The 16,782-nt window shown below is 37.3% G+C and overlaps 1 long non-coding RNA gene across 1 annotated transcript in view; it reads right to left on the reverse strand.

Annotated features, from left to right (window-relative positions):
* Positions 1-1,589: 1,589 nt before the first annotated feature.
* Positions 1,590-16,782, reverse strand: part of LOC112941347 (uncharacterized) — a 52,594-nt gene continuing 37,401 nt past the window's right edge. Inside the window, exons 2-5 of the long non-coding RNA XR_003246487.2 lie at positions 10,832-10,907; positions 8,995-10,231; positions 4,616-4,719; positions 1,590-1,816 (exon numbers count right to left, since the gene is read on the reverse strand). This is a non-coding gene — a long non-coding RNA (uncharacterized lncRNA). The remainder of the gene's footprint in view (positions 1,817-4,615; positions 4,720-8,994; positions 10,232-10,831; positions 10,908-16,782) is intronic.

Raw genomic sequence — 16,782 nt, forward strand, 5'->3', positions numbered from 1 at the left:
ACTAATTAATTCTTAGACTACGTATGTTTGAATCATGTCCACTTATCAACCAATTTTCCTAACTAGTGTCATTCTTAAGACTTATCTAGGTAAGATATGAAATGCCCATCTTTATGTCGCCTTCACACCTTAACTAGACAACCCTTAACTACTCTAAATAAGTACTTCATTTAACACGCTTTGTTAACTTGAGTCATTACATTCATTAGTTCATTTAAGACTATCACATAAAGGACATTCAAGTAATAGTTTTGGAGAAGACCTAGGAACTCTCACTAACATCTTTAAAGCCTATTATACAATGTCTACAAAACGTCACATACCTCAATCTAAACATCATATACTTCTCCAATACTATTAGGTATTCCATATGATGAGGGTAGGAAATAACTGACATAGACCATGGTAGAAAAGCATGGAATGAAGAGTTGTAACCTACTCTGATGGACGGTGTTCAACTCCCCAATGGTAGAACTTGTACACATCCCATGTAGGCACATGGTTAAGGAATATGAAGGGTTCCTTTGTACTCTAGTCTTGTTATTCATAAGAGCTATTTCCAACACCATACTCGCACGGTGCTAGACCTTATTCTCAAAGAGTAATTTAAATAAAACAATCATACGAAGGGGTTCCATATATAGTTCATAATCCAATCACATTCACCCTACCAAATAGGTCCTTGATGCTTCCTTAGAATGCAAAGAGGATAGCTTAATGACTTTCCTAAAGATGATATGATGTCGTTCATGCCAACAAACTGTAGTTCCATCATTCATACAAATGGGATACCATTATGGCTTTCGATTTCAAGGTTCATAACCTTACCACTAGGTAAAAGGTTTTACATAAAGGACCTTCTTAGAATCATTCAATGTCTCATGTCATTCATATATGCAATATTTAAAAGGCTTTGGTATCCTAAGGTCAAGACATCTCATATTCACATTCATGTATGTTTCAAGTAAGGGACACAAGTCTACCACACAAGAGACCAATACTTCACTTTAGCACATATTGCATATAATTACAGAAAAACATAGGAATAACCATTATCAGCTAAGTCATCCTATACAGTACTATAACATGATCCATATAACCATCATAGACTCATTTAGTCAAGTAGGAATAATCATGCATCAACTCTATGACTACAAATAATGACGTAGTCATAGTCTAACATGATCACCTAACCACATCAAGAGAAGAACACATATTTTCACTTTAATCACAAGTAGATGAATATGATCATACTTCACATAAATCAACTTTAAAAAAACATCATAGTATATCAAGTAGTTGCCGACAAGGCCATGATTATCATAATATATAAAGTAACACCGACAAGGACACATAATTCACATAGCATGTCACGGCTGGAGTCTAGACCCAAGATGAGACCGGCATCGTTGACCTCTCTGAGGTCGCAAACAAGCCTACTTATGTCATTCTTACTTCATCTAGGTTAATTTTAGCATTGAAAATCTTTTGTTTCTTTTCATGCATAAAGGTCATTCTACGTATATTCATAATGTTAACAATCAACCATCTAACATTAACATTATCAACTGAAAGAAATAATTGGATACTGCATTAAATGTATAATTGCGAAAAATGGCACCAATACAAAGTCTAAAGTAGGAAATATAAGAAACACTACTGGAACATCCTCCACTAGCTCAATCCTATAACTAAGCTACAATATAATGAGCAAGCATTCTCTAAATCATGAGGCCCTGCCAAGTCTGGATGAATGCTCCACGTCCGGATAGTTTCAGCATCAACCTGTAGATCTAGCATCCACGTGTGCCTGTACCTAAAATTGTAAAGTTGTATAGGGTTAGTACACATTTGTACTAAGTATGGGTATATTCAAGCATAAACCAAGGACATGAATGAGTAATAATAGATCTTTCCTAACAACATGATTATGGGAAGTCAAGTCTGTGGACTTGCCAAATAGGGATTAGGAAAGTTGGTAAGCATTCCAAATTTGGATTAGGAAAGTGAGTGAACTTTCAAAATTTGGAATAGGAAATTCATGCCATGAGATTAACATACATCATCATACTTATCATATTGCACACAGTACATAACATCTTGCACATAGCACAAAACATATTGCATATATCATAAAACACTTTGCATGGCATTCGTTCATATGCCATGAGACCTAGGAATCATGGAATTGACATCAAGACTTTCTATAAATGAGGGCTCAACATATGGGAGCTCAAATAGGGATCCTTATTAAGCAAACACAGAGTCTACTTCATTCATTCATACGTACTTCATTTCATTTTATTCATGGGCTAGTGTAAACACCAGCTATACCTAGGATGTAGTTTAAGACTTTCATCGGGTTCGCTGTGCAATGATCAAGAATAACCTAGTGTCATTACTTAATCTAACTCACCTCTTGATTATCCTATCCTAACACCTTTGGCATGATTCGTTTCATTATGTGCTTCATTTGAGGCTGGACTCATTCATTCATGGGGAACTTTAACTTTAACTGACATAGATCATGTGAGCATTATGAATGTAATTGAACCCCTCCAGATCCCTATATTTGCACTATATGTTCAAAGAGTAGGAGATAGAGGGAGACCCATACCCGGCATGCCGGATAGTCTCATCTCATTAGAGTTACGTGAACCTATGCCTTTCCCAAAAGAAGGCATCACCGCTCATAGCTAGTCTATCAGTGATTAGTATAAGTTCCATTACATTCAACTCATAAGTCATGGAAGTTAGATTCCAGTATGAGGACATCATAGCTCAAAAGATTATTTGTCATCTCATCATTAGTATTAAGTGTGTTAATCTCAAAACTTTCATTAGAGTGTTCATTAAGACTGATCTTTTCATTAACTTTATACTCTCATAGGTGAGTACGTTTTGGTAACTTTTACTTAGGCTTATTTGAGATTGATCTCCTCTTTTACGTAAGCCTCATATCATGTTGTCACCACATTCATTAGCATTATCACATTTGCTCTTCATAATTACTCGCCCCCTTTTACGTGAATGTTCATTTACTCATATGTCAATCACTTAGACATTTAGTGTGTTTCGCACTCTTATTTAACCCTTCTAGGGTTTCATCATTTCATTGATTATTTCGTTGTTTCATTTTTCATATCATTGTTCATTTCATCATGTGCGAATGCACTTGGAAATTTAGTGTGGTTTACATTCTTACTTAACCCTTCTAGGGTTACATCATTTCACTACATACATCTTAGATTCACTTATTTTTAAATGTATACTAGATTTATGGGTCTTTACATACAAGCCATGAGGCTTCGCACATAGTTCGTTTAAGTGATTCACATCTTCCTAAGATTATGTGGTACAAGACTTATGCATCTTGTATGTATGCTAAGATCTCAATTTCGATCTAAGTAGGCATCATTATTCTTGAATATTTAATTCACGTATGACTTATGTATCAATACGGAATTTGAGTAAGGGAACCCAATTTCAAATCCATTGGATTACACTTCACATTTTTCTTTGTATTTAATTTCAGTACACATGACATTGGGACACTAGATCGATCCCCAACATGAACATTTCCTTGACTTTCATCAAAAATTTCTTTCTTGGCCTACGGGTTGTGGGTTTGAACCCCCACAACCCCTTTTATTTTTTTATTTATTTTCCTTGAAATTCTCGAGTTAACCATGAGGTTGTGGGATCAAACCCCCACAGCCTTACATTATTTTTCTTGAAATTCTCCTTTACTGCCTAGAGGTCGTGTGTTCAATTCCCACCACTCACATTTCTTTTCTCTTCATTTTTTATTCTCCTTTACTGCCTACAGGTCGTGGGTTCGATACCCACGCCTCACATTTATTTTCTTCTCAGTTTTCCTTAAGCTTGACGTAGAGGTTGTTGGTTTGAATCCCACTCCTCTCATTTCTTATTTTCATACATCATTTTCCATCCCAAAACTATGGTTCGATTCCCCTTCACCACATCCTTTTTACTTCTTTATTTTCATGACTTTTAACAAGGTGAGGTCACGGGTTAAACCCTCCATGACCTCACTTGTTTTAATTCATTTTTTATAGCCTGAATTTTCCTCTAGCTTGGCCGAAATTCATTAACAAGGTGCTGGAATTTTTTTGCATACTATTTTCTCATTTCTTTAACATTGAATGTTTAGACGTCTTAAGTAGTTTTTAGTGAGTTCTTTAGGTGCATTTTCAAGATTTCATTCGATAAGGAATTGCACTAAAATCAGCATCTTTACATCGCTTATGAACATCATCATTTATATAAACATGTGTACACAAAATACAAAGAACTAACACCACTTTTTAGAGCCATCAACTCGAGGCACATAGTCATAATTCACATTCCACACACATGAACATAATTTCGGATCACATAGGTGATCCTTCATACGATTTCAAACACACACACATGAACATATTCATAACGAAAAAAAACTCCTAATATCTACCATGAAATATACCCAACCTACGAATCATTGGTAGCTAGTGACAAGGACATGCAACGGGGAACAACCCTAGTTTTTTTACTGAATATTCTGAACCTTTAGGGGTCCCTTGGGAAAGGTACCAAGAGAGAAGAGAAACCATACCTTTTTGACGTTCAAACCTCGAATTGCTTGCCAAATAACTCCTCCAAACACACGACCAACACAAAAAGTTCAACACCAAACTCGACGGAAACCCTTCTCTTTGCCTACACAATTGATTAGTTGTTTGTTTAAAATTTTAGTTTGTGAGTTCTTCAAGTGTGAAGAAATTTGGCTTACCTACTGTTCTTGAAATTATTTGGCAGAGAGAATCATCAAAAAAAGAGAGATTGAACGTGAGAGTTGAGAAATAGACATGAGAGAGTTGGAGTTTTATTAGGCTTAGGAGTCTAGTTTAGGATTTAGTGAAATAAGGTTTTATTAAATAAAAATCTGATTTCCCTTTTATTTTAAATCAACTAATGAATAATAATTAGTAATTAATTACATTAATTTAATAACATAAATAAATACAACTTTAATTCGTCGATTCCACCTAGGTTCGAACCTGGGTGGAGCAAGACTTCACTTCAAGAGCCCATTTTCGGTCTTCTCTTCCAAAATGCCCTTATACCTTATTAATTAAATAATAAATTATATATTTAGGGTAATTACAATACTACCCTTAGCTCGGAAACCATTTTACCCCTAGACCCTTCAAAACTACGATTTTCCCTTTTAACTTTGGTAAAGACTCATTCGAGTAAATCTTCGTATTCGAGATTCTTACATGGCTTTACCCAACCTTTCCTAGCTCAAATAACTCCCCATGTTAGTTGACATGGTTGTCGTAAGGGTTCCAAGGTCTGAACCTACGCGCATCAATCCGTGTGAACCCTGGTTGAATTGTAGGCATTCTAGACACATTAAGAATTACTTATCATATCCATTTTCAGGGTTGTTACATTATCCCCCTTTAGCAACATTCATCGACAAATGACACTACTAACTATTTTGTGTAATGCCAAACAGATAATAACATAGTTACTATACACAATCGAGCAATAGCAATAAATAATGGAGAGCTAAGGTAACTTAGACTTCAGAGTAGGGAGTCTAACCTCAAGAGTTGAAAAGATAAGGGTAGAGGTACCTCATATCGGCCTCGGCCTCCCATGTAGCCCGCCCCTCCCCCAACAAGATGACTCTTCCACAATGCCTTCAGAGTGGCGATCTCCTTGTTCCTCAGCCGCTTGACTAGTCTGTCTAAGATCTCAACACGTACCTCCTCATAGGACAATTTTCATCAACCCTTAAACCTTCAACAGGTAAAATCTATGCTAGATCGCTTAGGCACTTCTTTTACATACAGACATGAAACACTGGATGAACAGAATATAGATTAGCAGGCAATGCCAACTCATAGGCCACCTCACCCTTACGTTGTAGGATCTCAATAACCCAACATACCTCGGACTCAACTTCCCCTTCCTACCAAACCTGATCACCCCCGTCATAGGTGATATCTTCAAATAGACCTGGTCACCAACATCTAACTCTAAGGGCCATTTTAAACTGTCTGCGTAAGACTTCTACCAACTGTAAGAAGTAACCAAACTGTCCCTAATTACTATGACCTTCTCTAAGGCCTCATGTATGATCTCTGGACCAAAAATAGATGACTCTCCAACCTCAAACCACCCAACTGGGGACCTACACCTTCTACCATAAAGTGCCTCAAACGGTGCCATCCCAATGATAGAGTGACAGTTATTATTGTACAAGAACTCTATCAACGGTAGATGGACGTCCCAACTACCCTTGAAGTCAATCACACACGCCCTCAAAATTTCCTCCAATGTTTGAATGGTGCATTCAACTACCCATCAGTCTAAGGATTAAATGCAGTATTAAGCTTCACTGCGTACCTAATCTCTTCTAGAATGATCTCCAGAAATGTAAAGTTAACTGAGCTCCTCTATCTGAAATGATAGAAAAAGAAATCTCATTCCATCTCACAAACTCATCAATGTAGAGTTTCACATAATCCTCGGCTCTATAAGTAGTTTTCACATGGATAAAGTGGGCAAACTTACTCATCCAGTCCAAAATAACCCATATGGAGTCATGTTGTCTCATAGTCTTCGGAAGACCAAACACGAAGTCCATATTAATGGCCTCCTATTTCCAAGTCGGAACCTCAATTATCTAAGTAAGACCGCTAGGATTTAGATGTTCTGCCTTAACCTGTTGAAAATTAAGGCACCTGGCCACATATTCTGCGATGTCCTTCTTCATGCAATCCCACCAATAGATCTGCTTAAGATCACGATACATCTTAGTGGAACCTGGATGTATGGAATATCTGGAACCATGGGCCTCTGCAATGATCCTGATCCTCAAATCACCCAAATCTGGTACACAGAGCCTGTCCTGGTACCTAAGTATGTCATCATCTCTCAAAGCAAAAGACTCATTCATCTTATCCAACACTGAGTCCTTCAGCTTTATCAACATGGGATCAAGATGCTGACCCTCCTTAACTTCAACTACTAAGCATGATTCAGAAATAGGATGAACTAAAACACCCCCACTAGTAAAGTCAACCAACCACACACCCAGTCTGTCTAGTCGATGTATATCTTTCACCAATTCCTTCTTCCCATCCTTAACGTGGGTTGTACTTCCTATACTCATCCCACTCAAAGCATCAGCTACAACACTAGCTTTACCTGGATGGTAGTGACATTAATGTCATAGTCCTTCAACAACTCTGACCATATATGTTGAAATAGATTCAACTCTCTCTGTGCGAACACGTACTGAAGACTCTTGTGGTTTGCAAATACATCCACATGCACCCCATACAAGTAGTGACTCCACAGCTTTAGTGTAAACACCATAGCTGCCAATTCCAGGTCATGAGTGGGATAATTCTTCTCATGAACCTTGAGCTGTCTAGACACATAAGCTATCACCTTACCACACAACTCAAATAAACCCTAGATGCATCACAATACACAGTGTAATTCTCACCATACTTAGGCAAAGTATGAACCGCGGCTTAAGTGAGTCTATCCTTGAGATCATGGAAACTCTTCTCATAAGCCTCCGTCCATTCAAAGTTGGCCTTATTCTTAGTCAAAGATGTTAGTGAGGCAGCAATGGAAGAAAAACCCTTCATGAACCTGCGATAATAACCAACAAATCCCAAGAAGCTACAAATATCTAAGGACGTAAGAGGTTTTGGTCAGTTCTTAACAGCTTCAGTCTTCTTGGGATCTACCTTTACACCTTTGTGGAACATAACATGACCCAGGAAGGTCACTGATCTAAGCCAGAATTCACACTTGCTGAATTTGGCATACAGCTGGTGTTGTCTAAGTACCTTCAAGGTTAGTCTCAAATGTTGTTCATGATCTTCCTAGGTGTTAGAGTAGATGAGAATGTCATCAATGAATACTATGACGAATTAGTCACGGTATTTACAGCAAACCCTGTTCATTAGATTCATAAATGCAGTAGGTGCATTCGTGAGACCAAATGACATAACTAGGAACTTATAATGACTATAACGGGTACGAAAGGCTGTCTTTGGGATATCTCCATCTCTAACCCTGAGTTGATGGTACCCTGAACAAAGATAAATCTTCAATAAAAAACTAGACCCTTGGAGTTGATCGAACAAGTCATCTATTCTAGGAAGTGGATACTTATTCTTGAAAGTGACTTTGTTGAGATGTTGATAATTGATACACATTCTAAGGTTCCAGCTTTCTTTTTCATAAACAACACTGGAGCACCCCAAGAGGATATGCTCGTCTGAATGAAACCCTTATGAGTGATATATTTTAACTGGAGCTTCAACTCTTTGAGTTCAACTGGAGTCATTCTATAAGGAGGAATTGTAATTGGTTTAGTATCGGGTTCTAAGTCGATACCAAAGTCATTCTCTTGAGGGGGAGGAACTTCAGGCAAATCATCAGGAAATATGTCTTGGTACTCATTCACTACAGGCACTGAGTCTATGGAAGGAATGTCATGATCTAAAGTGTTAACATTCACAAGAAGACGCAATAACCCCTTGGACATTATTTTATTGGCCTTAAGGTTCGAAATCAAGGGACAGGGACGACTCGAGTTGTACCCCTCCCAAATTAACTCTTCTTCAATAGGGAAACAAAATCTCACAACCCTACTACGACAATCCATGCAAGCATAACAACTATGAAACCAGTCCATGCCAAGAATCACATCAAAATCATCCATTGATAACTCAACCAAGTCCGCACACATAGTCTTACCAAATACAACTATTGGGTAATCCTTGTATACTCTATCAGTTCTTACAATTTCTCCTATAGGTGTACTAACCACTACAGGATCATGCAGAACTTAAGGAAATATCTCAAAAGTGAGAGCAAGCAAAGGATTTACAAAGGAAAGTGTAGACCCTGGATCAAGTAAAGCATAAAAATAAGTTGAGAAAACTTGCAGCATACTTGTAACTACATCAGCAAACTTCTCCTGCTCCTCCCTTTCCTTAAGGGCGTAGAACCTATTCCTCTTAGGAGACTCGGTTGCTGTTGCATCCTTTGGATTATGCCTATCTTGATCATTACCTCCAGCCTGACCTCGTTCTGTGGGCAGTCCTTAACCATGTGTCCACTCTTACCGTAATCGAAGAAGGCATTAGTGCCCTGTCTGCACTCTCCATTGTGAGCACTGCCACACTTAGCACAGTTCTTTCTGGGACTCTGCATCTCACCTCTGTTGCCCTTCCAGGGTCGGGTCTGCCTCCTATAGGGGTTGTACTTTTATGAGAGTTAGAGTTCACTGAACTTCGTTGCCCATTTTTGAACCTGGGCTGCTCACGGACGCCAAAATTGTTTCTGTGGCCTCCATGGTTGGGACCTGTCTGATCTTAAGGCTTAGGCCTCCTAGCATCACGAACGCCCCTGTTCTTACGATTGTCCTCTACTTACTGGACATTAACCATCAACCTGGAGAGGTCCATGTTATTGTGGAGCATCGCAAACTGACACTCCTCCTCCAAATCTCAGTTGATTCCTTTGAGGAACTTTCTCATCTCATCTCTCTGGATAGATACAAGGGAAGTAGCATACCTGGAAATTTAAACAAACTTCAGGGAATACTCCTTGATTGTCATGGATCCCTGCTTAAGGTTAATAAGCTCCTCAACCTTGGCCTTCCTTGTCTCTCTACGAAAGAACCTTTCCAGATTGGTTGTCTTAAATAGCTCCCAAGTGACCAAAGCTCCACCAAAACTCAGCTATCTTGACTCATGTTGCACCAAGTCTGTGCAGCATCCTTTAATTGGTAGGAAGCAAACTCTGCATTCTCACTATTTGTGGGCCCCATAGCCATAAATATCTTATGCACCTCATCAACAAACTCGTGAAGATCCTATGAATTCTTAGACCCTATGAAAATATGAGGATTCATCCACGTAGAGTCTCTTAGCCTGTCACCCATACAACAAACCCGTGGGTTCTCCCTCTGAACATTTTGTCGGTTGACCTGGTCGGTCATGGCCTTGGCCTGCATTGTGATGGCTTGTTCCATATGGGCCAGAGATGCCCTCACCTCAGCATCAGTCAACCTAGCAGGGTTAACTGGCATCACCACTCCTTCAAATGGAGCATGGGGTGGAACCTGATTGTCCCCAGCAGCTACTCCTCCTCTACTTTGTCCAATTGTTCTCCTAGTATTCATTTTCTGAAAAACAAAAAGGATTGATGTTAGACACGCTCATAACAATAAGAAAATCAGATATTTGAAAAGGCATGGTATGATCCAAATAAGGGAAATTTTGTTGTGCATAATGCCAACTCTAACTCAGGATAGTGGTGCACTTCACTCCCATGACTTAGAAACTACTCAATGTGGTTGATGTGAACTTATTATCCTAGAAATTTAACCTAGGTCTCTAATACAAACTTTGTCAGGACCGGAGTCTAGACCAGAGTCGAGACCGGCATCGTAGACCTCTCAGAGGTCGTGGAAAAGCCTACTTAAGTATTTCTTACTTCATATGGGTTAATTTTAGCGGAAAATTTGAAAATTTTGTTTCATATCATGCATAAAGGTCATTCTACATTCATTCATAATGTTCACAATCAACAATCTAACATTAAGATTATCAACTGAAAGAAATAGTTCAATACTACATTAAATGTCCAATTGCCCAAATGGCACCATTACAAAGTCTGGAAATAAAAATGGAAAGAAAAACTAGTGGAACATACTCCACTATCTAAATCCTATAACTAAGATAGAATATAATAGGCAAGCATCCTCGAAAGCATGAGGGCCTACCAAGTCCGGATGAATGCTCCACGTCCGAATAGTTTCAGCGTGAAGCTGTAGATCTAGCGTCCACCTGTGCCTACACCTAAAATTGTAGAGTTGTATAGGGTTAGTACACACTTGTACTAAGTATGGTTATATGCAAGCACACACCAAGGACATGCATGAGTAATAATAGATCTTTCCTAACAACATGATTATGGAATCTCAAGTCAGTGGAATTGCCAAATTGGGATTAGGAAAGTTGGTGAGCATTCCAAATTTGGATTAGGAAAGTGAGTGAACTTTAAAAATATGGATTAGGAAAGTCATGACATGAGATTAACATGCATCATCATACTTATCATATTGCACACAGCACATAACATCTTGCACATAGCACAAAACATATTGCATATATCATATAGCATTTTGCATAGCATTTGTTCATATGCCATGAGACCTAGGAATCATGGACTTGACATCAAGACTTTCCATAAATGAGGGCTTAACATATGGGACCTCAACTAGGGATCCTTCTTTAGAAAACACATAGTCTTCTTCATTCATTCATACGTACTTCATTTAATTTTATTCATGGACTAGTGTAAACGCCAGCTATACCTAGAATGTAATTTAAGACGGGTTCGCTGTGCAATGATCAAGAATAACCTAATGTCATTACTTAAGTCTAACTTACAACTTGATTATCCTATCCTAACACCTTTGGCATCATTCAATTCATTATGTGCATCATTTGAGGCTGGCCTCATTCATTCATGGGGAACTTTAACTTTAACTGACATAGATCATTTGAGCATCATGAAGTCCAATGTAATTGAACCCCGCCAGATCCCTATATTGGAACTATAGGTTCAAAGACCAGGAGATAGAAGGAGAGACATACCCGGCATGCCGGACAGTCTTATCTCATGAGAGTTACGTGAACCTCCGCCTTTCCCGGAAGAAGGTACCACCGCTCATAGCTAGGCTTACTGAATTTAGGCAAGGGAACCCAGTTTCAAATCCCTTGGACAACACTTTACATTTTTCTTTTAATTTAATTTCAGTCCACATGACATTGAGACCCCAGATCGAGCCCCAACATCAACATTTCCTTTATATTTTTATCCTTTGAAAGTTTTCTTTCTTGGCCGAAGGGTTGTTGAATCGAGCCCCTGTAGCCCCTTTTATTTTGTTTAATTATTTTCCTTGACTATCTCGAGTTTACCATGAGGTTGTGGGATCAAACCCCTATAGCCTCACTTTATTTTTCTTAAAATTCTCCTTTACTTCCTAGAGGTCGTGGGTTCAATTCCCACCACTCACATTTCTTTTCTCTTCATTTTTTATTTTCCTTTACTGCCTAGAGGTCATGGGTTCGATCCCCACTCCTCACATTTATTTTCTTCTCAATTTTCCTTATTCTTTACCAAGAGGTTGTGGGTTCGAATCCCACTCCTCTCTTTTCTTATTTTCATACATTATTTTCCATCCCAAAACCATGGTTAGAATCCCCTTCACCACATCCTTTTTAATTGTTTATTATCATGATTTTTAACAAGGTGAGGTCACGGGTTCAACCCTCCATGACCTCACTTGTTTTAATTCATTTTTTATAGCATAAAATTTCCTCTAGCTTGGCCGAAATTCTTTAACAAGGTGCTAGAATTTTTTTGCAGCCTATTTTCTCACTTCTTTAACATTGAATGTTTAGACGTTTTAGGTAGTTTTTAGTGAGTTCTTTAGGTGCATTTTCAAGATTTCATTCGATAAGGAATTCCACTCAAATCATCATCTTTAAATCACTTATGAACGTCACGATTTATATAAACATGTACATGAAATACAAAGAACTAAAATCACATTTTAGAGCCTTAAACGTGAGGCACATAGTCATGATTCACATTGCACACACATGCACATAGTTTTGGATGACAAATTGATCCATCGTAGAACATATTCATCACGACAACACAACACACACCTAATATTTACCAGCAAACATGCCCAACCTGTGAATGATTAGGAGCTAGCGACAGGGACATGCAACGGGGAACAGCCCAAGTTTTCGGACTAAATATTCTGAACCTTAAGGGGTCTCTTGGGAAAGGGACCAAGAGATAAGGCAACCTATACATTTTTTTCGTTCAAATATCGACTTGATTCCCAAAGAAATATTCTAACACACGTCCAACACCAAATGTTCAACACCAAACTCGACGGAAAACCTTCTCTTTGCCAACGCAATTGATTAGTTGTTTGTCTAAAATTTTCATTTGTGTGTTCTTCAAGTGTAAAGAACTTTGGTTTACCTACTTTTCTTGAAGTTATTTGGCAGAGAGAATCATAAAAAAAGATATTGAACATGAGAGTTGAGAGATAGACGTGAGAGAGTGGGAGTTTTATTAGGCTTGGGAGTGTAGTTTAGGACTTCATCAAAAAATATTTTATTAAATAAAAATATGTTTTCCCTTTTATTTTAAATATCAAATGAATAAAAATTAGTTAATTAATAACATTAATTTTAAAACTTAAATAAAAACAACTTTAATTCATTGCTTCCACCTAGGTTCGAACCCGAGTGGAGCAAGACTTCACTTCAAGAGCCCATTTTCGGAAATCTCTCCCTACAATGCCCCTCCACCTTATTTATTAAATAATTAATTATATATTTATAGTAATTATGATACTACCCTTATCCTGGAAAATGACTATTTTACCCCTAGACCCTCCAAAACTATGATTTTCCCTTTTTAATTCTGGTAAAGACTCATTCAAGTAAATCTTCGTATTCGAGATCCCTACATGGCTGGAACAAACCTTTCATAGATCAACTAAATTCCAAAGTTAGTTGGATTTGCTGTTGTAAGGGTTCCGAGGTCTGGTTCTACGCGCATCAGTCCGTTTGAACCCTAGTCTAATGTAGGTGTTCTAGACACATTAAGCATTACTTATCATATCCATTGTTAGGATTGTTACATAGAACCACCACCATAACTGGACCATACCAATAACAAGATAATAAAAGAACTGCATTACATAATATAAAGAAAATTTGGGTAGCGTACCACCAGTCCATTCTCAACTCAAGACATAGCTAAATCATTCAATTCAATACCAAAAAGCCCTTACCCATGGCCATGAACATCATTTCAATACAAAAATCATAATACTTAATGAATATATGTCAATTTAATATAGATTTATCAATCTAATATGACCTACAGATCAAATGAATACAAATCTTTCATCATTCAATAGCCCATTGGGAAACTACATTAGATTCCATAAGTATTGAGTCAATACGAAGTAAACCACGATGTAGTTAAAATTTAGGGTTCATGAATTACATGGGTTCATTTGTTAGTTCATTAAAATTATATAATTAACATCAATATATAATGATTCAAAACATTTAATTCAAGAACCCATGGATAGATCATAAAATTAGACAAGTTTATCTTCAGAAAACTTTAGAGAACTCTTTGAATTTTGGGCTCCTTGATGAATAGAGTTTCAAGGATAAAAAAAACCATACCTCACTGTTTTTAATCCACCAATTTTATGAAGAATCGCCACTCAAATATCCAATACAAGCTCTTCCTTGAGTTTTGGCTTCAATGGAGTTCTAGAGAATTTCTTAGAGATTTTGGTGTTTTGATTTGGAAGAATTAATTCATCTAGAAATTTATGACATATATATCCACTTAATGTACCTAAAATACCCCATATTGACCTCCCAAACTCTTATTTATACGTGGGGTGAATTTACCAATTCACCCCTTCACTTTACAGTGAACTGCGCAGAAAATTAGTCCAACCCACGATTGCCCATCGACGGGTCATTGGTCCACAAATGGACTATCCCGGCTGTCTATTGATGGGTTCAGAGACTTGAAATTGGTATTTTGAGCTCCCTAGTCTAATTATTTTCCCACGACTCCAATTGACGGGGCGTCATTTGGCCAAAGAGCCGTCGTTTACCTCCATCGTTTGGGACTGGTTTTGCTCTAGGAAGGTTTCTTCCTCAAGGACCCTTAGATGGTCCTTGGGGACTTTTACCAGGACGTTTCAATCTCGAATATTCTTTTATATGAGCTTAGGACCTCCCATTTCAATTTTATCCAAAATGAACATCTAAAACTCGTCGAAACTTGCCAAGACACACAAAGTCATTTTAAGGCAAACCTTTTGAATGTCATGGATGTTCTTGGACGTTTGACCTCCAAAATCCATGAAACTTGACACACTTCCTATAAAAATATAATAACTCATATAAGGACCTCATTAACTCATGAAACACACATATATTAACATAACAACGCATGAGTCACATAGGGGACTAGTCATCGAACATCTTGGTCGTCCCTTGACTCTTGACTTCTATTGCACCTAAATCTTTAGACAGTGCCTTAATACAAAATTATAAGCCATTTTATGAACTTATAACTTCATGACAAATATTTTACGATCTAGCTTCACCTTAGTCTTTTTCGAGGTGTCATAACTACTTTTCCTATGTATGTGATGAATAAATTCTAAGAGGCTTGTTCAAGACCTCCAAGAGATCGATTACACCATGCAGAGACTTGGGGGTGCTCTTGGGTCGTACTAACTTGATATAATACCAAAATTTTATGAATTAGTCTCTACGATTCAAAGTCTCATAATGCCACCTCTAGTAGAGTCTTGTTCATCGGTGGTGAGTCTTGAAAAATATATGAGCAAGAGTCGATAGGACGATAGAAGTTTCACTTTCTTCACTACTCTTGTATCGTGCCATAGAGATTAACACCATATGGTTTGTTTCTTAATTACCTTGTACAGTGGTCTTCTCGATGGGATCATTTCAAAGGGGTATTATTGCAAGGTTTGAGGGAAAAAAGGTGAATTTTGATACTTATTATTGTTTGTGACTAGGTGAGTATATGTGAAGGTGGATTTGGAAGAGAGTATTGTGATGGGTGTTTCCCAAGTTGGGGATTATAGTGAATAGTTGGGTTGATAGATTTCATGTCTTCTATTCTATTCTATTCAAGATTGAAAGTTAGAACTTTTTAGTAGCATGTGCATGAATTGGAATTCTTTGTAAAAATGAGTTACATGCTTCCCTTTCAATTTTGGAATTTTTCCATGAATTTATGTTTAAATGGTAAAATGAGCTTAAACAATTTTGTTACTATTATTGATGTGCATCTATAATGAATTTCCTAAATGTTGCATGAGTGAACTTATAAGCATGTTTATAGTGAACTATTGAGAATGTTTCATAGTTGTGCTTTTTTTATAAATTTGCATGGTGTACTAAAAAATGTAGTAGTAAGTATGATGATATGTGGAGAAGGAAGTTTCTACTACGTGAACTGAGAAATATACAGTCTTATTGCCTGATAAGTTGTTGATGTTGTTCTTACTCTCTTATTTTTTTTCAAGTCTCTTGTTATGCGGAGTTGAAGTCCGTCCTAAGTATGTCTGTATTGTTTTGATGTGGTATGGTGTTGAGATGCTTCATGAGTTCTAAAATTTATGTTTATATGTGTAGGTGGTTTTGAAAGAGTGTGATGTGATGGGAGTTTCCTAAGCGGGGGAGTATGGTGAATAATTGGGTTGATGGATTTTGTCTTTTCTCTTTTATTTTATTCAATCTTAAGAGTTGGAAATTTTTAGTAACATGTACATGAACTGGGAATCTTTGTGAAAAATGAGTTTCATGGTTCCCTTATATTTTGACATGTTTCCATGAATTTATGTTTATATAGTAAAATGAGTTTAAATGATTTTGTCTCTTCTATTGATGTGCATTTATAATGAATTGCCTAAATGTTGCATGAGTAAACTTATAAGCATGCTTACAGTGAACTAGTTATAAGGTTGCATAGTTGTGCTTTTATTTGAAATTTGCATGGTGTACTTAAAAATGTAGTAGTAAGCATGATGATATGTGGAGAAGGAAGTTCCAACTATGTGAAATGAGAAAT

Source organism: Solanum lycopersicum, chromosome 4 (genome assembly GCF_036512215.1).
Source record: "Solanum lycopersicum chromosome 4, SLM_r2.1".
NCBI classification, from domain to species: Eukaryota; Viridiplantae; Streptophyta; class Magnoliopsida; order Solanales; family Solanaceae; genus Solanum; species Solanum lycopersicum.